Consider the following 19,175-nt stretch of genomic DNA (forward strand, 5'->3'; position numbering starts at 1 on the left):
CCTGGCACAGGAATGAAATAACCTGGACTTTGCTCAAAGTAAACCCATAGTCATTATACAGTATTTACACTGTACGTACAAATCACAACTGTTCGTTTTGCTATCAAACAGATGGGAGCAAAAAGTACCTCATTGTTGGAATACATTATGTGCTGCTTAAACAATGCTTTGTGGAAGGCTGTGCAGAGAAAACAAACATGTCTGTTCTGTAGTAAACTGTTACAAAACAAAACTTAATAGAGCTGGCAGCTAGAAGGCAATTGCAGTGGGTCTGGGTAGTCTGAGTTACTAAACAGAACTTGTTGCAGACAGTCCTTTGCAATTTGGGTAATTATAATGTGAATGAACAGCTGTTGATATTTGCCAATTTTAAATGTACATGAACTTCTTTGAGGACTATGCCATGCAGATTTCGTACATCCCATTTGGGCTTAGTAGATTGTTCCACCATGTGTAATTTTAAAATTTCTCCTTTCTATAAGGACAAGGGGGACAGTGACCTCCTTCTACCAGATACTTAATTACGACATTGTGGTCTTCTACCTTCCTCAAAAAATCAAGGTCAAGCATAGACTCTGTCAGAGACTACATGTCATTGTAATTATATTTTATGCACCTTACTCCTCTTGTCCTGCCACGCTTTCTATGAGTATTCCCATCTAATAGCTCTCAGTTTTACCACCCACACATCCACTGTGCTCTAACAGACCTGGAGCCAAACAGCAAACCTGAACCTCTTTAGAAACATCTCTCTCCTTCTACACACATAATTACTGCAGCATACATTTGTGGGGAACCCACAACCAGATTTAACATCTAGCCACTGTGGGGAAAAAAATTACCATGATAATTGCTTCTGATAAGAAATGACACATCATCTAGATTATTTCTGAAAATGTTCTCCACAGCAGTTGTCTGGAATGCTGAGGAGGGATGAGCTGCATAAATTACACGTGGCTGCTGCAGGCACAACGTATTTGTGTATGTTGGGGAATTGGCAGATCAAGAGAAGTGTGTTTCAGGGTCAATAGAAACTCAATTGTGCCTATTATGGACGTTATCTGAGCTACCTGAGCACTCTTTGAAACCCTTCAGTGCCACCAGCATCCTCACAGCACTCTGAGACTCAGACAGTCTCAGGATGGAGGTTTTTCTGTCCTCATACAGGTTTGCAAAGCTGTTGAAGATCAGAAACAAAAAGCACAGTCAGAGCCCTCCCAGTGTTTCCATAGTTCAGCTATCTAGCACAGAAAGAACTGACACAAAATACTGCAACAGTTTTGTCCACCAAGAACCAAACCGGAATGGCCACCCATTTCACTGAACTGAGAGTCAACTCCAAACGTTCCAAGAAAGCCCATAAATTATTCTATCACTGAAAGAGGATTTCAGATGCTTTTTGTCTCCCGTCAATATAAATCTGGCTGTGCTCAGTAAGTTATATTAAACGCACATGTATCTCCTTCAAGCCACATTTCATGCTCTCCAAACATCTTTCTCTAAATTAGATCCTTTCATATTCCTTGAAAAGCTCAGTTCTTAATTAGGAAAGAGTTCTGATTTTCCATTTTCATTAATTTATTTGATTTCAAGATTTTGAAGCCAGAGTAATTGCAACTAAATGAAACTTACTGAAAGACAAAAAGATACAATCAGATTCAGACAATGAGAAATTTAAGATTTTTTTTTATGCAAGTAAAGGGTAGGTCTAAATATCCTGGCTAAGCTGAATCCTTGACAATGCAACAATCTCCAGAGAAGCAATGATATGTATTTTGCTTCTCTGAATGAACTCGGAGGGTTGGCCAGATTAATGCTTAAATCACTTAATTATTTGGCTTAATTCACATGCTGTTCTTCACTTTCAGATCGCTCCTGCTCCCCTCCAATCAGACTGCTCCACTGCACCAGGTCTGTGCCAAGATCTCTGAGCTCAGACTTCATTCTCTCTAAACAACTTTTCATATTATGTGCCTCAGATTAAATCTTCTTTGCTAATTTGTTATTGCAATCACAGATGTGCTTCTGGATTCAAGTTCCCTTTTGCATCACAAATACTGGAATGTGAACCAGAAGTGAGGAGCTGGTGTCTAATTTCCACTCTTTCAAGCTGTAATTTGTCTCTGATGATCTTTTGAAGGTGATGAATGAGTTATATGAAAACAGATCAAATATTAATATTTTTTAAACTAATGGAAGGGGAGATTTCACCCCAATCTTAGGCTACTCAAGATAACTTGACAAACTTTCCAAAGCTGTACTTCCAAGACACATTAATCATTTTTATGTTCTGGAATGTGCCCTAAGAGAAAGAAGGATCTGAAGATTTCCTAGTAAAGCAAATGATATTGCCAACCTGTGGGCAGCATCTCACATTTTTCTACTTAATTTGAAAGATACTTTTCTTACAGATACCACATCTATACATATACTTTCTCATAGAAAATAAATGACACAAAGCAGCATGGAAAGCTCAGAAAAGCTATCTAAGAAAATATGTCCTAGAACAAAAACATATGCTTTAATCTGAATGATAACCCAGAGATCAAAAATATTAATGACCAAAATATTTCTTACCACAAAGACAAAGACAAAACACAGATGAAAATGCCATTTCCACTAACATGCTGTAAGAAAATGTAAACAAAATGTATTTATTAATTATAAAGTACATTTTAAAAGATATTTAACTAGGAGAAGATAGAACGCTAATATACATTTAATTCCTCCTGTGGATAATATTGTTAAGTATTTTCAATTCTAAATTATCTTATAGAAAATCTACTTCATTATTGCTTATAGGCTCAGTAAAAATGCTATAAAATGGTATTTCTAGAACAAGCTCTCATATGACATATCAGATACACCTGTGGGTCTAAAAAATAACCCCTCTATCAAGGTTATATAAATTGATATTAAAGCTCAACAAAGATCTCCTTTACACTAAATCATCTAGAAATAGCACACCCTTTCTCCATTGAAGGACATGAGGTAAATAACTGAAGAGGAGGTTAAAAACAGATAATCAATTATTTCAGTTAGCTTCAGGGTTACTGCTGAAATTTTCAGCCCTTTAGAGAAAAAGCAAAAATCGATATAGCAGAGCATTTTAAGATAACAAAGAAAGAAACATCTCAAAGGCATTTGCAACATGTGATAGAAGTATAAAGGAAAGTTTGCTGTCACCTTCAGCTGCTCTACCATGAACAAAAATATTCTTGCTTACTTGCTGAACTGGCTGCACAGGGTAAGAAAACAACAATAACAACAAAAAACCACCAATTTTGCAGAAGGCTCATAAAACGTTTCAATTACCCAGCCTCGGTCTCAGGGACCAGTGCAACAACACAGAAGGAGTAAGAACATTTTTCAGTTCAGCCTGTGGATGCTGGAGCTGAATACCCATAGGAGCTGTGGGAAAATAGACCAGACAGTAGCACTGAAATTATGGAAGAAAGCAGCAGTTGTTCCTGCAGCTAGAAGATGATGAACAAGTACAGTTGCATGCTACAAACTCTATTTTAATTCTGTATGCAACAGGATCTATTCCGAAAATCTGCCCCTGCAAATTCAGGCTACCAGATCATCCCGTCAGGACAGTGCAACATCCATCTGCCTTTCTGGACAGCTCTCAGTTGCCTTTATGCATATCATATGCATATCATTCAAGTATGCTTCTACATACTCTTCTTGTAAAACCATTTTTTGGTACCAGTTCTGCTTTGCTTTTGCCTGCCTGCCCCAATACCTGAAGCCAGTGAATTACCAAAGATAAGAGACTAATAAAGATTACCTGAAACAGTCCATTGTATACAGTTTTTCCTAAGCAAATGCAGTAAAGCTCCGAAAACATGTTGATTTAAACCTTGGTGATAGTCTCAAATTCTCTGCTTATTTATTTATTTATTTATTTTATTCTTTTCTTTCCCCCCTCCTCCTTTAAACTGGAATGGAAATTTGAATACACCAATGTCCGCTGGGCTGGACTAAGATTTCAGTATTCGCACTAGATGGATATACTATGCCATACGTGGCTGAACTCCCATCAGGTTTATAGATTTATTGTTTTGTGAGGGAAAATTCTCACTTTTAGACACAGAGGAGCCTTCCTATCCAACCTAGAACAACAAGCTAACTACCTTAAAAACATACAAAAACCACATATATTTTCAGTTTAACATTAGGAAGAGTGCTACCACAAAGAGACACATCACTGAGGAGCACAGAGTGAACAAATATGTGGAACACCTGAAAATTTCCAACAGGCCAACCTCATGTTTCCTGCCCCAGATAAGCCACACTCAGCATCCAATCTACTTTCTGCACAGCTTCTAATATAAAGCTGCAGAAAAGATACTGAGAGGAAAAAAAGAAATTAAAAATAAATAAATAAATACAAATCTAACAACCAGCTCTGGACTGAACATGTTTCCATTCAGCTGATCCTTTGAAAAAAATAAAAATAAAAAAAATAAAAAACACCATGTCTCTGTTCACTGCTAATTAAAATAAAACAGCTCTGAAACACAGCCCATGTGATCTACCAGAAGGACTTTACAGCCCAAATGTCCCAGAATGTGTTTTGAATTACTTCTTGCTTATTGTAAACAGTTGAAATTGTCATCTCAGGATTTGGTCTATTTATGATGCACTGCAGTTAAATCCCCTCCTCCCTTCCCCCTTCCTGAAAAGCTTTTGAAGCTTTGATGCTTCTCAGAGTAACAGATGACACAGATACGAGTCTGCTGCTGCCACCCAACATTGTTTAATGGCATTATACTCCCAGAAAGCCTTTGGTGAAGCCTGGATATTTCTGCATAACAAGTTTTCTGTAAAATCCAAAAAGATGTACAAAAGAGACTTTCAAAAGATTAATCTTCCCATGAAAGTTTGTTTACAATATTTTATACCATATCCTTTGGAAAGTGGCAATAAGGTAAGTGTTATTACAAGGCACAGTCAACAGTTCACATGGGCATTGTATTTTTTTTGTAACCTGTCTCGACAGAATGGCTTATATCTCCTTCCCGAATCTCCAAAACTCCTGAAAGAAAGGATTTCCTCAGGCTGTCTACTACTGTTTTCTAAAACTGTCATGCGTGTTTATACCAGCCTCTATCACCGCTCAAGTGAGAACCTCCCCATGCATAAGTTGGCACCAGTCTGCGAGACAGAGACGTAACACAATCTCCATTTCACAGATGAGCAGCTATGGCAGGGAGAAGCTAATTGACTTGTCTGTGATTACCTGGGAACTCTGCAGCACAACACAAAATTTAACAAGTCCTTCCAGAGCCCTAAATAATTCCTCCCTAAACCCAACCTCCTCAGGTTATAAATATCCCAACCTCCCTGGCATCCCGATCTGCTTCTGTGATTTCAGTGCATGTCCTTGAATTAATAATAACATTTAAAGCAGCACAAACAAAAGGTTCAACTTCTTCTGGAACATCTTCTCTTCACCCAGTTGAGACAGCATTATAGTTTATGTTGCCTATATACTATTTAGAATCTGGTTTTAAACTGTGCTAAGTTATTAATTGGAAGAGAAAGAAAAGACATGGGTCAACAGAGTCTTCATCTTAGACAAGAAATTGAAATATTCCCTGTGAAGAAAGTGTTCAGGTATCAAAAAATAATAATAATAAAAAATATATATATATCCAAATCTTATTCTTTGAAATCTAGAGATGATAAAGTCTTTCAAAGCAGATTTTTATATAAAGGAGAAAGAATGGTCTTCGCTTCACTTCAAATCATAGAAAAAGTGGATTAAGGGACTTCAGAGGTTCCTGCCCCATGTCAGGATCAACTATACCTCTCTCGTTAGCAGCTGTTTCTCTGGTGTTTCTGAAAACCAAGTGCACTCAGAGACTTCAAAGCTTCCCTTCCTCACTGTATGCATGTAAATACATCCTTTTCTCATTATCTTCATTACTGAGCTCTTACTTGCTGCCTTGTAAGGCCATTCTTCTTGTTGCTGCTAGACAGGGTGCATATCTAACAGTGGCACAGGAACTAATTACTGCCTCTTACTTTCCTGCAGCTTTTACATACTTGAAGATTCATTATTTCTCCGCTCAGCCTTTTTCTCTTTCAACTGGACCGACAACCCAGTTGTTTACTCCTCACCACAGGCCATGCTTTCAGACCTCTAACCATTGCCTGCACTCCTTCCTGTGTTCCCCCAGGTGACCTGTCTCTTTCATGAAGAGAGTTGCCCCAAACAGGATATAATACAGCAGCAGAAGCCCTACTGATGCTAATATAGGAAAAAAATTTACCCTGGTAAATACTGGCACACTGCACCAGACCTGGGTTTTGTACTCCTATCTCATACAGGTAAGCAGAGTGCAAAGAAGAAAGCTTCTGAAAAGGTTCATTAGCATCTGTATAAATAGTAAATGTTTGCCAGATATGGATACTACTGCACTGTCGTGAAGTGTCAACAAACTCAGTGTGTTTAGAATGGGACCTTGAAGCACAGGAGCCAGCCAGAGTCTTCTGACAAGTATAAAATTATATATCATCTTTTTGGAAATTTCATTCAGGCTTGGCAACATTAAATAGAGAAAGGCTCTGTAGGGTTTCCCCGACTGTGGTGATTTCCTAAGACGTTTGGGAAAGGAGGGTTTCAGAGCCATATCACGAAGCTTAAATGAGAAGCTTTATTTGCCAGGATTTTGGAGAGTTTCAGAGAGGAACTCAGACGGACAACTCATTGGAGCATCCTCACCTACAAGGGCCTCCTGAGTCCTGAGCAACTAAATCTGAACTGCCCTAGCTGAGAGCTGCTGTATTACTCCCTCAGACAGCAGTTATTTGCTTTTACATAGAAACTCTGGTGTTAAGGAAACCTAAATTTCACCATAAACGAGATAAAGAAGGTATATCAACTTCCTCCAACACAACTCAATCAAATTTTGATTTGTAAATCAAAATTCACAGATAAGAATACCTTGTACATACAAACATTGCCTTAGGCTAAATATGTGGGACAAGTTATTTCCTTTCCCATATCAAGACTGTGACGGTGACATTGCATCAACAGACAAGATAAAACTCCATAAAATTGAAGAATCAAATCTGCACATTCCAAGAGATACAGAGAAATGATTTTGTGAGACAGGTAAAGACAGCAATAAACTGGCGTATGACTTTATTCAATGTTGAAGAAATGTCTCATTTGTTCACGGTGGACTGTCAGGAGCCAGACATCGCTCCAAAGGAACAGGTCATGAAAACAATTTCAAAATTGTTCTTGAGGAACTTTAGAAACTCTCATTGTTATAATGGGAAAATATACGTATGAAATACAAAAATGCAGAATGTAAAAATTTTAAACTGGTGTCTGCTGAAGAGGCAATAAAAACATACTGTGTTGTTTCCAAGTCATTTTCCTTGACTGTGTTAATTTAATAATTTTTCAGTTTAATAATTTCAGTTTAAGTAATGTGTCTTGGTGTGTTTTACCAGTGGTGTATTGATTTTTCTTTCACCAAGAAAAGTGAAGGTTTTGCTGGGAAACAAACAAACATGCAACTGAAAAAACAAAATGAAACACCCCCATTTCCATAACATTGAAAGAGACTTCAAGCAGATTGGACTCCTCTAAATTATTTAGCAATGAACACTGTTAAAAACTTTTTGATACTTCCCTAAAAAAAAAAAAAAAAAAAAAAAAAAAAAAAAAAAGGAAAGAGGAAAGAAGGAAGAAAAGAGAGAGAAAGAGAAAGAGAAAGAAAGAAAGGAGAGGAAGGAAGGAAGGAAGGAAGATGGGATATTCATCAATGCAGTGAGGAAGCCTCAGGAATATCTTTTAAAGGAATTGTCCAAACCTAGCTGACATTGTCTTCCATCTCAAACAAAGGTTTGGAGAAATTGCTAAATACTTACTCTGTGCAGGCTGAACTGGGAGTTGCTTTCAATCATACACATTGAGGTTTCTTTTTAAATTAGTCAGTAAAAGAAGCATGGACGTGTATTAAAACTAATAAGTTGTGTTTTAAAAATAAATTGATGCTTGATGATTGAATTGTACATTTGAGGGCAGTAAAAATGTGCACTTGAAAGAAAAATACATAATACCCTAAAATAATGTTTCTCAAATGTTCCTTAAAAAACAGTGTTTTCATGTCACTGTCATTTCCATCAAAGAAAGGTGATTGTGCTAAAGGGGACTTGGACTGATTTATATAGCTCATCGTATACTATAAAAATTTCAATTAGTGTTCTTCATAGTACTTACAAGCTGCTCTTAAATTGCCTCTAAGATTGTAACAGTGAAAACCCTTGTACTCAGCATTGCAAACACTCCTCCTCTTTAATTCTTTGGAAACTAAAATCTTGAAAATATTTGTTCCCTTGTTCTGACAACACATGCGTGATTTATCCACACATGCAAGACATTCATCTTTCCCCCAGAAGAGCAAATCCTTGCTCCCTAAAAGTTGTACAGTGTGTGAGTATGAATACAAATAACTTTTTTAATCTGAAAAGGCCATTACCAAAATCAAATTTATGTCCCATGGCTTGGATTAAACTTTATTCCCATTTTATAGATGGAAAAGGTCAAGGCAATAAAAGGGGAGATGTTTGACTATACAAAGTTAGGTTTCCATCTTAAAAAAAAATAAAAATAATAATAAAAAAAAGAAACCATTTCTATCCATATCTTAAATTTACCCTCTGTGACTTGCACTGTTCCCAGGCTCTCAGTGCTTCGTCTCCACAGAGCAGTGGTTTCCTTTCCTCTCTCCCTCCTATGGGGATCCTGGGAAACAACCACATGTGTTTGGAGGGCTCCCACAGATCACAGCTTAAACCAGTCCACCACTATTCCTTTTCTTCCTTTATAATCAACATACCAAGTCTGCAAGCAATTCTGCACTAAAATGTACAATGAAAATGGAGGTCAATATTTTGAAATATATTTTTGTTGCAATTAAAACTTTTTACAACCAGAAACGTTAAAGTAATAAATAGGGACTCAGGAAAGTATGAAACATAGAACTTTAAATTTAATTACAGGCATTTGATTTAAATTTCTCTCTATGGGATGTACTTTTATGATCTTGTTTTGTTTTGTTTTTTTTTTTTACATACACCACTCTCTTAATTTACACTAATTTATATGCTTCAATGTATCTCAATAGTTACTCTACTAACAAACATGACGTCTCTTGGCAATAAAAGGTTAAAATTCACTTTGCCCTCTGACTATAACAGAAATACCTTTGCAAACTAATGACTGTAACAGGCTGGTCTGTTCCCGAATAAACATTCTAGGGATTTCCTGAGGTGTTTTGTTTTGTCTTTTTTTTTTTTTTTCCTTCCATCTTTTTAATTGACAGAATTGAATTTGGAGGGTGCAGGCAGTTTAGATGCCATTTCATCAAAAATGTGTATATGTCGTCTTTCTATATGCTTTTAAAGTAAAAAAATAAAAATAAAAAAAATACATTTACACAGCTTCTGGATATTCATTTTATAGAAAAAAAAAATCTTTAAAGCTTATCCAACTCATCTCCTTCTGCCAACTTTCCTTGCCAACTCTTTCTTAGTAATGCCAGTAAATGCCAAAAAAAGTCTGGTTTAAACAATGTTTCTGTCTGTTGCAACCAAGAGAAAGGCATTTTCTGTTGGAGATACTTGATTTAGGAATCCCACTTTTTCTTCTGTTGCTGAAAATGCACCCTGACTATGCCAGTGCAGGCTGAAGGGAGGGTGCAGTATTTAAACGGTAATATTCCAGAAGTAACTTTAAGGACAAAATTACGCAGTTTCTCTTATTGGCTTTTCCCGCAACAGATTCATTTCCAGAAATTCCCCTCTCCTTTGAAAGAGGCAGATGCAGTATCTGCCAAGGAACCGGTCCTTTTTGGGGCAGGGATACTACGGCTGTTTAGATTAACACATCTCTGAGCTTTTGTCTCATTGTCACTTGCCAGGAGTTGAAGCAGACCTCCTTCAGCAGCATTTCTTTTTCAGTACAAGATGTACTTAATGCAAAAACATCTAGGGAAAGATGATGGAATGGGTGAAACTAAAGTAAATAATGTCATCTGAGAGACACCAGTGTAGGATTTCGTCCAATATCACTGCCCAAAGGAGCCTGCCATCTCCAACACTCACACAAATGAAGTGTACCGGAAAATAGCATCCACCAGTGTGCAAAAATTAGGCATCTCTATGAAGATCTGATCCTCCCATAGCTAGGCAGCTTTGACATAAAACATTTGCTCCTGTGCTCAGTTAAGTGGACTCAGGTTATGAATATATTTCTCCCGAATATTAAAATTATATACTGGCTTCACTTTCGAAACATGATGTGAACTACTGCCACCTCACGAGGCAAAGCACTCCAGATGGCAATTACTGGCCAGGAAGGGCTTGGCAGGTTCTCCCAAATAAGACCAGTTTAGTGCAGGACTCTGAAGCCTGTCAAAAAGGTTGCGGTCAATGGGAAGGAGAAAAACAAAGGAAAACAAGGAGAAAAACATTGCCAAGGAACCACCCAGCAGCTCCTGGTGGAGGGAGATGGCCAAAGAGAAGAGGGAACAAGTTCATTCAGAAGAAGGAAAATAAAGCTGATCCTAAGGCAGAAGACACAGTAAGGGCAAAGGAATGAGGGTAGGACCTACGAGCACTTCATTTCCTGAGCATGATTCAAACTTCAGAGGAAACAACAAATAAGCATCCTGGGATTTGGGGCAGAGGATGAAAGGGCAATCTCAAAGGCAGAGCTGCAGATTTAAATGGAGCTTGATGTATTTTGGTTCGCCATGGACAACGAGCGGCAACGAGACCTCTCTGCAGACTCAACGCCCCCATTTAAGTGACCATAAATATCTAGATGCTGTATTGGTGTGGGAAAACACACTCCATTGCAACCAGTATCACTAGCAGACTTTGCATTACGCTGACCAGAAATAACACAAGCACATCCTTGCAGGATACAGATGAGTTCAATGCCTGCAGTAAAACGCCTGCAGACTCTGGCAGCACTGCACATGCATCATACACATGGAAATGCATTACACAACTATCACCAAAAGCATTTTGTCTCCTATCTCATTAAGCTTCATCACTCCACTGTGTCTACAATGCCGTAAATTGCAATCACTTTGTTAAATTAAGCTTCGAAAGCTCAATAATACTTGAAAACTGTGTCCTTGAGGAAAAAAATTGCACAAAAGGGACACACAATTTCCTCAAGACAGGAATTGAATGCAAAATTTCTGCTACCATATCTAAGGGATATGGATTATTTTTACCTCATCTATATGAGCTTTTCAAAAATAATTGGCGGGTTTTTTAGCAGTCATTTTATTTGTAGAAAAATAGCAACACTTTGAAATCCTTTTTATTGTCAAGATATTACTTTTGCATTTTAAAAAGGCTTATTATCAATTCTATTTTTCTTATCAAGTTTTAAACAGCATAGTATCACTATGAGTTTCTGTTAGAACTCTGAGGAACGAGAAATATCCTTATATAAGAGGTAGATCATCTGGGGTTCAATTTAATTACATTCAAATAGAATTATAATTCAACAACAAAACCATCAGGGTTAATGGGATAATGGGACTCGGTAGATCTACCAGCTAAATTTACCCCTTCATCCCTAAAATATGCATACACTGAGTACAATTTAATTTACTATTGCTTCCTGAGATTAGGGTCTTCATCACAGAATATGTCAATGGCTCTTGGTCATGGTCATCCCCTGCTCAGAGGCTTTTAGTCCTTGGAAATGTCCCTAGTCCTGCTGCTATCATGAAAAGGACTCTTATCAGGAGGATGTATGGCAGGAGAGAGCCTGCTGTAGGGACTACACTGTTTTCAGCTTGACCCAAGGCAATCTCAATAAGAATTAAGAACAAGGGAGATTCTCCTTTTTCCTGTAAAAGAATGATCACATGTTCAGGGCTGGAAAGTAAAGCATTATTTTAATCCAACACTGAAATTCATACCTTACGTTCAGAAGATCTGTTGCAAGAGATGTGAAATAGCCAAGTATAAGCTAAATTAATTCAATATGAAAATGCCTCAGTACAAGCACTTTACAAAATCGGTATAATGCCGCATAATTGCAAGAACTTTATTTTCGATTTCAATACCACTTTAAAGGGCTACTATCATTAACTGGATCATTAAGATCAAAATTGTTTTTCTGTTTTCTTAGTGAATGTGTGATCTGTCTGTTGTTGCCTTTTTTTTTTTTTTTTTAAATAAGAGGCTGAAAACTCACATTTAAGAACATCACTTCAGCCCCATCACCTTACAGAGGAACATATGAGCAGATTCCTCAAGCCCAGATCTGAGACACTACCTCATAGCTGGTGGGTCAAAGTCAGTGAGCACAGCAAAGCACTTCTGCAGAGCCCCATCGTATACAATTGCTGGCAGAGGGAGCCCGGGTGGTACGGGGAGACAGAGCTTGCCCAAGACTATTATATCACTGGCGATCTTCACTGGCCAAGTATGACAAAATTCCTCCCGACAGCTCAGCGTGATACAACCTCATGAAAGGGAAATTCACCCTACTGAGGGCTCCAAAATGCTAAGGGGGCTGGGGTATGTGTGGGGGAAGCTGGCGGAAGGTTTATATAAAGCTCTAGGTTTTCTCTTTATTGAAGCAGCAATCTCTCTCAATACTATCTGCTATTTATATTGTGCTTGAACTATCCCACAGAACTTTACAAACTTAACACACTGTATCACTTAAGCTAAAAATGAAATGGACCATTTTCTGGGATGAATCCCAATTGCTTAACACTTCCCAGTATGCCCAAGTGTTTCAGGCAGGAAATGAACACTAGTGTATCTCGTTGAAACCAGGGCACTGATTCAGTGCAGACAGAGAAAAGAATTTCCCCTACTCAATCACCAACACAAACTTTTTATTGGTGGTCCCAGCTCCAGGAATTCATCAACCCTGTAGCTGCTGTGTAGGATCCAGCAAGTACCTAGAACCAGGGTGCACCTCCCAGCATTTTGTTTTGTATTAATTTCCTAAAAGAAATGATAAGATTAATCAACTGGTTGAACATAGGTGAGGCACTGACTGAGAAGAAGATGTTTGCTTTTGTGAAGACCCTTTCTTGCATGAGACAAGGTGGTGGGGACGGCTTGAAGCTGCTTTTTCTCACCCAGTAAAGCGGTCCAGTCCTACTAGCACAGCTGTAGAAATTCAGTGAGAACAGAGGAGGTGACACAGCCCCTTTTCCCCATGCACCCCACACCAGACATGTGTGGCAGAAGAGCCACTGAACAACTTTTTGACCCCATCTCAGGCTGGCTTTCCTGTGGCTGCGCTGTGAAAGCAGCTTCAGGGTTGGGAGGACCTGGGCATTTCCTTCCCAGTAGCTTCCACAATAAATAAATAAATAAAAATCACGCTATTCCTGAATTAAACAAGTGCAGAACTGTTATTAAATAATAGAGCATATATTTTTCTAATTAATTAGTTCTCACAGTGGCCCTACAAGGCAGGGCTCTAGGTATAATAACAAGCAAAAGAAATAACAGATTGTTTACCGGGCTATTAAATTAATGACTAACAGGTTACTAATTAAAGGCTCAATAAGCAGATCTCCCAGAGAACTTTATCAAGGTTTAGTGCAGTTTCTCACACCACTGAGGCTGTCTGTGCCAAGCTGCATTCCCAGCTGATGACACAGCCATAGCAGCATGCACAGCTCTGCCTCTTATATTTGATACTCATGAGTCATAAAAATATGGAGTGGACTATAAATTCTGTTTATGCCTCTCTCTCTTAAGATATGTAAAACAACTATGTAAAAGAGCTATGAAAGCTGTCCTCTCAGCCTTCAAAGACTTGTTTAAGCAGCGCTGTATGATTCCCCTTAATACAATTGTCTGGAAGTCTAAACTTTGGTAATTATTTCAAATGAAAAAGAACAGCAGGAGGCTCTGTTGGAGGGAATATAAACAATTATCACTTGCACGAAGGCTATGCCAGTTATGAAATAAACTTGAATGGGTTTGCTCTTGAAAAGGCTGTGCACTAAATTAATGATCTGACATAGAGGGCCTCTCAGCTGTACTCCTTGCATCAAACCCTGAGTTGGAGTCACGCAAGAAGATGGCGAGGTGCAGAAAAGAGGGGAAATGTCAACCAGCTTGGAGATCCTGTTAAACTGGGATCTTTCCACTGGGTGCACCAGAAACTTCATAAGAGCACTGGAGGGAGAGTGCGCACATAACTCAAGATGATGGACTGGATGATGGCAGACTGTGCCTGCTCTGCTAGTTTGCAAGAGAAATGCAGTGAGGGAAGAGCAAAGGATGGGATCAAACAGGATCATTGCTGTTTCGCAGATTCTGATAAATTTTCAAATCTCCAGAATTATTGCTGTGAATTTTTAACACATTTAAAGTTTCTTCTTGTTCCTTCCAATAACTTTTTTGTTTCATTGGTGGTAAAACCTTTGTTCAGCAGGTGTTGGATTAGAACCTTATAGGGAAGTCATGGAAAAAAAAAAAAAAAGTGAAAAGAATCAGTGTAACCTCTGATACATCCGATAAACCCAGAGAATCATAAAGATAGCTAACAACTGTCCAAGGAGATGATGCTTTTACAGACAGCAAAGAATTTCACATCAAGATTCAAGTAATCAGCATCCAAAATGACATATCGATGATCAAACTTCTGATGTTTGTTTATGAACACAATCCGTAACACGATGCTTCACGAATGAGGCAGGCAGAAAAGCCGCTTCTCTGCGAGCTCAATGGGATGCAATGCATACTAAGCAGTAAGAAATGGTAATATTCTGCCACTTTACATGCAGAATCTTTTGGGCTGTGACAACCGTACAGTTAAAAACTAGAAGAATTATGGTCTAAGTATATATTTATAGATGGCCTTCATCTTTAGCTTTGAATTTCATTGCTAGAGTTTAGATTCAAAGTGTAACATAACACCAAGAAAGAATATAATGTTACTACAAGAAAAGGAATTTTCTGTCTTTTCATCTTCCTTATCTCCATTTTTGAAAACGCTTTAAGGTTTCAATCCACAAACCTGATTTAAAGCAGCCCAGCCAAAGGAAGAAAACTGAGTCACACTAGCTCAGAATCTGGCCTTGAAATCTCTGGCTTGGCGAAGCAGTTTTAGCCTTCCCTGAACCCATTTTTCCCTCCCCTTTCTCCCCAAGGTAAAATGAATTTCTGATATATTTGGATTTAAAAGTTGTGAGTGTTGAACACAGCTGTTCTTCAACAGGAAACCCTCGGCAGCTCTCCCCATCCTTTGCCCATCACTGGCATCTTCTTCTCTTGCTTGTCTCTGACCCCAGTAGCAACAGACCAGAAGGTGCTGGTGTGTGGGAAGCCACTGCCCAATAAGAGGTCTGACTGCAAGCTTGGGGAGAAGTTGCTTTTCCAATATACCCTTTGTTAATTGAGATCAGTGATAGTACTTTAAAAAAAAGAGACAGGTGAGACTCACTATGATACAAGCAGATTAGGAGTCTAATCCATTGACAGGTACATCATGTGCATATAGTGTCTCGTTGCTAATTATTTTTAAGAAGTTGCAGACTAAAATGTGCTCATTGTCCCCAATATGTGACCAAATTTAATACTAAAAAAACTATTTCTCTGCACTATTTGAAAGCAACCTGGACTGACAAATTGCAAACTCAAAGCAACCTAAAGGATTTCAGGGCTCTCTAGCTTCATACGGGGCTTTTCAGAAACCACACTCAGCTGCATGCTGCATGGCTATGGGTCCTTCAATACCTGCCCAGCTTCATCTGCGTTCAAAGTGATCTTTCTGAATTGTAATCATAGCCTGATTGGAGCATACATGTGTGTATGGAGCAGTCTAATATTGCACTCAGAGAGACACAAAGAATTACAGAAGTATGTGCATAAGCACTGAAAGATGCAAAGCATCATCCAGTAAGGAGAGTTGCACCTAACTTGCTTGTAAGCTTTTGGAAACTTCAGAGGACTAAATCCTGCAAGAATCAACATTGTGATCATATTTCAGTCCTTGCAGGTGCCAGCAATGATATTACTGATGCTGCATGGCCACCACCAGAGAAAAAAACTACACTTGAGTGACAGATGACACCAAACTGAGGAGAAAAGATCTGTGCTAATTTAGTATGACCTCAAGACTCTACATTTACCTGTATAATCAATTGTTTCATGAAATTGTTTCATTGAAGGCACAAAATGCCTTCAATTTCCCAGAAACTTCATGCATTTTAAGATCTGGATGGAGCCCTGGTTAGAGGAGAGAGTGCCAAGTTCCACAACAAGATGTTGCTCCAGGAGAACAAATATCAGCTCCAGGCAATGCCACCCTGGGATGCCTCTCAGCATTACAACGATTTCACATCTGCCCTGGAAGGTCTCAGATACTGGGCAGACACCACTTCCCACAGTTATAACCTTTTAAGTGTAGAAGTGAAACCAAAAAGCCCTTAATGCCCATGTAAAATACTTCCCACCTAGCTCTTGTGTCTCAAAGAGAAGGAACGTGCTTCAAGCTCTGGTCTAAGGCGAGCACTATTACCTGACCTACAACTCCTGTGATAGTGGGATCTGGCACACATTAACCAGTGTGTGTCCCTAACAGGGTGTGAGGATAAAAGCTGAAGCCAAACAGATGGTCCTCTAAAAATCTTCCCTAAAGTGTTCTGTGTACTAAAACATCACTTACCCAACTCTCATCAAACTTGGCTTGATTTTTAAGTCTTGAGCCAAGTTTGAAGAAAAATGTTCAGTCTGGAACAAGTGGGGAAAATAGTTTTTTCTTTCTTTCTTTCTTTTTTTTTTCTGCATTCAAATAATATAAAATTGAAAAAGAAATTGTTCAAACCTTAGAAATAAATAAGAAAACCAGAACCCAACCCTTTTGGGTTTAGACCAAGCACTGTGAAAAGAGATGACAGTAAACACAGAACTATGAACAGATGAAAGAGAGAAATGGGAAGTGAACTGGAACTAGGCATTTAGTATAATGATCTATCAACACCTTTTATATTGCACACAAAGTTTCAGAGAAGACGGAAATCACATCTGCATAGAATATGGACAGCTATTGTTTGAAAGCACACAGCGACCTTGCACAACACTTCAGGGTCCTGATTGTGCAGTCACACACCCACAAATAGTTACTCATCAGTAGTCCTGACTAGCAACAACTGGATACTCCAAATAGTAGCCACTAATTTTAGCAGCGTGTTCAGAATTAGCAACAGAACATTATATCTAGTTAACAAAAGAATGTCACTGAGCACCATTCGAATAGTCCAACTGAAAATTATCTAAATTTTCTGACATCATCAAAGGATGCCAGAAGAGTTAGCAACCATCAACTACATGAACAGAGTAGTACAGTTGGAAAAACCTGTATGTATTTCCCTAGTACATTCTATTAATTACACATATTTTTTTAAATGCACATCGCTATATGAAGTGTTTGCATGAACATACACTCCTTTCCAAACTGGAAAGAAAAAGATAGCACTTCTGAACTAATACTACCACACTAAAATCCTGATCTTGGCTTCTTGTAATTACAGTTTGAGAGGGCTGAGGGGAACAAAAAGAAAAAAGAAAAAAAAGCAGTCTGCCCAACAAATGATAGGTTCTCTCTTGAAACAAAGCACTGCATTTATACTTGGGAAAACCCAAATTCTTTAAATATAATTTGATTACATGTCTGATTTTAAAATTGGATTTTTCCTGCCATTAATTTTAACCATCATGTTTAGATAGTACCTATATCATTATGTATGATTAGATGTCCTTGAAAAAGTATATACTAAGTGTATTAAAATAAAACTAGGTTACAGATAAGTAACTTTTTCCCCCCTTTTCCTTTAATAAACTACATTTTAATCTTGCTAGTGAACAAGACTGTGTTTGTGTGACTAGTCAGCGGGACTAGTGTCAGCAGAAACATGTTTTTTTTTTGCTTCTGTTCTGCACAGTGTACTGCATAGAAGGCCCTCAAGAAGAAAGTCATTAGCTTAATAACAATTCATGACGCACTGTGAATGAGATATCCCAACAGATATTGCAGTGACTCCTGATGTAAATAAAAGGATGTTTTTATCCTTAAGATCACAAAGAAAGTGTATGCTACACTAAATGACTAACATGGTTTCTAATTGTTAAGCAAGAGTATTTACGACCAGAGGATTGGAGAATAGGGCTTTCATTGCGAGGCAATTATCTATACACAAATAACTTTAATACTTTGGCATTTTTATAACCACTACATTATTTATTTTACCATATATTCTATTGCAATACCATTCCCCTGGTTACAAGTACTTTGTACTTTTTATTTTTACTGCATTAAAATTAAAATAAAATAGGGGAACACTTTGAAATGAGCTGAAGAACAATAGGTCCTACTTAACCATTGAATTCAACAGTATTTAGCTTTTATGCTTTTGATCAATATTTATGTGACAAGCTATTCATTACTCTTCTCTACCAGTTTAATGCTGTTGTTCTTCCCACAGCCTGATCTGCACTTCTATGCATTTAATTTATAACAGTTTCCATGGAAAAGAAGTATTCAAAGAAAAAAAAAGTGCTGATACAGCACGTGGATCTTTCTACCAAACCACAAATCTTTTCTAATGTTCATCTTAAACTCAAAGCAATTCTGGGAAACAAATTAATGATATAAATCATATTATCATTACTCACATAAAGATACTCTGTTGTAAGTCTTTCAGAAAGCTACAGCGAGTAGCTAGACGAACTTTGTAAGGAAAATGCCTGTTTCTAATTAAATGATCTAAAAATAGAGTTGCACATACATGTAGGACCAAGCCATCTGTGTTATCTCTCTAAGATAAGCTATTATATATCCACAATGATATCCCTTTCATCACTGCAGATATTCAAACCAGGGACTGGCCTTTCTCTCCCATTTAGAAGGGTGAAAAAGAATAAGGAAGCAAAATTTTCACCCAGAAAACAGTTTTTGAAAGTCAGACCCATTGTCTGAAATGTCTTTTCACACCTACTTCTGTCTGTCAGCCTCACAACTCAAAGCTGTGTCCTTCAGACAGTGGCAGTAGCCAAGAGGATTTCTCTATGAAACATTTTCCTGATGCTATAAAGAAAGTTTTTTCTAATGGGCTCTTCAGGCTGTTTTCATGGTTTCTATG

General features: G+C 38.0%; 1 protein-coding gene across 1 annotated transcript in view; it reads right to left on the bottom strand.

Moving 5' to 3' along the window:
* ADAM12 (ADAM metallopeptidase domain 12) overlaps nt 1-19,175 on the bottom strand; it is a 183,702-nt gene that overhangs the window by 146,762 nt on the left and 17,765 nt on the right. The window lies entirely within an intron of this gene.

This window comes from Anas platyrhynchos, chromosome 6, assembly GCF_047663525.1.
Source record: "Anas platyrhynchos isolate ZD024472 breed Pekin duck chromosome 6, IASCAAS_PekinDuck_T2T, whole genome shotgun sequence".
Lineage (NCBI taxonomy): Eukaryota > Metazoa > Chordata > Aves > Anseriformes > Anatidae > Anas > Anas platyrhynchos.